This window comes from Tamandua tetradactyla, chromosome 5 (assembly GCF_023851605.1).
Source record: "Tamandua tetradactyla isolate mTamTet1 chromosome 5, mTamTet1.pri, whole genome shotgun sequence".
Taxonomy (NCBI): domain Eukaryota; kingdom Metazoa; phylum Chordata; class Mammalia; order Pilosa; family Myrmecophagidae; genus Tamandua; species Tamandua tetradactyla.
Window position 1 is genome coordinate 134538988 of NC_135331.1, and position 3199 is coordinate 134542186.

A 3199-nucleotide genomic window follows, 5' to 3' on the forward strand; every position below is an offset into this window, starting at 1 on the left:
TTTATGATGGCCAAGAGATGGAAACAGCCCAAATGTCCATCAATGGATGAATGAATAAACAAACTGTGGCATATGCATACAATGGAATCTTACACAGTTGTTATATAAAATAACGACATGAAGCATGCAATACAAATGAAACTAGAGGACACTATGTTGAGTGAAATTAACTAGAACCAAAAGGACAAATACTGTATGGTCTCACTAATATGAACTAATATTAATGAGCACACTCAGTGTTAAAATTGAGAGCACAGGTTTTTCAGGAGGGAGAAAAAGGGTAGAGATCAGACATTTGAAGATGATAGAGTACAGAATATTCAACAGGATTTATTGTACAGATCCAGAAATGGACAGTACAATACTATCTGATGACAACACAATATTGTAAGTACACTGAAAAAACTGAATGTAAGTATGGTTGAAAGAGGAAAGCTAGGAGCATGTAAGACACCAGAAGGAAAGAAAGAAGGTAAAGACAAGGACTGTATAACTTAATGAAACCTAGAGTGGCTAATGATGGTGATTAATTGTACAAATATAAATATACTTTTCCAAATTCCAGGAGGGTGAGTGAGTGCTGTTCTCTCATGGGCCTCTGCTTTATGAAGCAAAGTGTGTAAAGGTTGCCATAAAGGACAAACAAGTGAAATACTTTATACATTACAATGGTTGGAATAAAAACTGGGATGAGTGGGTTCCAGAAAGCAGAGTACTCAAATATGTGGACACCAATCTGCAGAAACAGAACTTCAAAAAGCCAATCAGGAGCAATACGCAGAGAGGAAGATGAGAGGGGCTGCCCCAGGAAAGAAGACATCTGGTCTGCAGCAGAAAAATGTTGAAGTGAAAACAAAAAAGAACAAACAGAAAACTCCTGGAAATGGAGATGGTGGCAGTACCAGTGAGACACCGCAGCCTCCTCGGAAGAAAAGGGCCCGAGTAGACCTCACGGTTGAAAACGAGGAGACGTTCATGAACAGAGTTGAAGTTAAAGTAAAGATTCCTGAAGAACTAAAACCATGGCTTGTTGATGACTGGGACTTAATTACCAGACAAAAACAGCTCTTTTATCTTCCTGCCAAGAAGAATGTGGACTCCATTCTAGAGGATTATGCAAATTACAAGAAATCTCGAGGAAACACTGATAATAAGGAATATGCTGTTAATGAAGTTGTAGCAGGGATAAAAGAATACTTCAATGTGATGTTGGGCACTCAGCTACTCTACAAATTTGAGAGACCACAGTATGCTGAAATCCTTGCTGATCACCCGGAGGCACCCATGTCCCAGGTGTATGGAGCGCCACACCTTCTGAGATTTTTTGTACAAATTGGAGCAATGTTGGCCTATACACCTCTGGATGAGAAGAGCCTTGCTTTATTACTGAACTATCTTCATGATTTCCTAAAGTATCTGGCAAAGAATTCTGCAACTTTGTTTAGTGCCAGTGATTATGAAGTGGCTCCTCCCAAGTACCATCGGAAAGCTGTGTGAGACTGCTGACACTCACTCACATTTGAATCTCTGTTAACACATTTTTGTTCCTAGTCCTTCTCTTGTACAAATGATGTACTTTGAAAATGTTAGCGTATAACAGAATTGATGTATGTTTGTTTTCTGTTTAATTTTAAACATAAAATAAAAGGGGTTATGCTCCTTTTTACTTTTCTCTTCCTTTTTTTTTTTTTTCATTTCAAAATTGCTGCCAGTGTATTCAGTGATGGACAACAGAGAGACATGCTGTGGAGTGTTTTATGGCCTAATTGACAAAGCTGCTTTTGAATGCTGGTGGTTCTATTCCTTTGACACTATGCACTTTTATAATATGTGTTAATGCTATATGACAAATGCTCTGATTAGTGCCGAAGGTTCAATTCAGTGTATATAACTGAACACACTCATCCATTTGTGCTCTTTTTTCTTTCTTTTCCTTTTTTTTTTTTATGGTGCTTAAAGTAAAGAGCCCATCCTTTGCAAGTCATCCATGTTGTTCCTTAGGCATTTTATCTTTGCTCAGATTGATGAAGAATGGTGGCTCGTCTCATGGTTTTTGTATTTGTGTCTAATGCACGTTTTAACATGATAGACGCAATATATTGTGTAGCTACAGTTTTCTGGAGAAGTCAGTCTTTTAGGAATTGTTTTTCATATCTTCAATAAATTTTTTCTTTAAATTTCAAAAAAAAAAATATACTTTTCCATGAGGAGAACTGTCCTAGTTTGCTAGCTGCAGGAATGCAATATACCAAAAACAGAATGGCTTTTAAAAAGGTGAATTTAATGAGTTGCTAGTTCATAGTTCTAAGGCCAAGAAAATGTCCCAATTAAAGCAAGTCTGTAGAAATGTCCCCTCAAAGGCATCCAGGGAAAGATACCTTCGTTCAAGAGGGCCAATGAAGTTCAGGGTCTCTCTCTCAAGTGAGAAGGCACATGGCAAACACAGTCACAGTTTCTTTCTCATCTGGAAAGGCACATGGTGAACATAGTCAGGGTTCCTCCCTCATCCGGAAGGGCACATGGTGGACACAGCATCATCTGCTAGCTTCTTCTCCTGGCTTCCGGTTTCATGAAGCTCCCCGGGAGGCATTTTACTTCTTCATCTCCAAAGGTCACTGACTCGTGGACTCTCTGCTTCATGTTGCTGCAGCATTCTATGCTCTCTCTAAATCTCCCGTTCTCCAAAATGTTTCCTCTTTTATAGGACTCCAGAAACTTAGCAAGACCCACCCACATGGGTGGAGACATGTTGTCACCTAATCCAGTTTAACAACCGCTCTTGATTAAATCACATCTCCAGGGAGATGATCTAATTGTAGATTCAAAAATACAGTATTGAATAGGGATTATTTTGCCATTACAAAATGGGATTTTGATTAAAATATGGCTTTTCTAGGGTACATACATCCTTTCAAATGAGCACAAGAACAAATGAATGTCAACAGTGCAAGGTGTTGAAAATGGCATGGCATATAAAAATGGGATGGTTTATGAAAAAAATGGCAAACTAGAGTCTATAGTTAATAGTAACATTTAATATGCTTTCAGTAAATATAACAGAGACGATATACTAAAGCTAAATGTCAACAAGAGGAGGATATAAGGGAGGGGTATGGGATTCTTGGTGTTTCTCCTTTTTTCATTTTTTAAAATTTGTATTCTTTATTTTTCTTTTTCTTCCTCTTCCTTTGTAGAAAAA

The 3199-nt window shown here is 37.9% G+C and overlaps 1 pseudogene; it reads left to right on the plus strand.

Annotated features, from left to right (window-relative positions):
• The first annotated feature begins 789 nt into the window (after window positions 1–789).
• Window positions 790–1857, plus strand: LOC143682760 (mortality factor 4-like protein 1 pseudogene; annotated as a pseudogene).
• Window positions 1858–3199: the final 1342 nt, after the last annotated feature.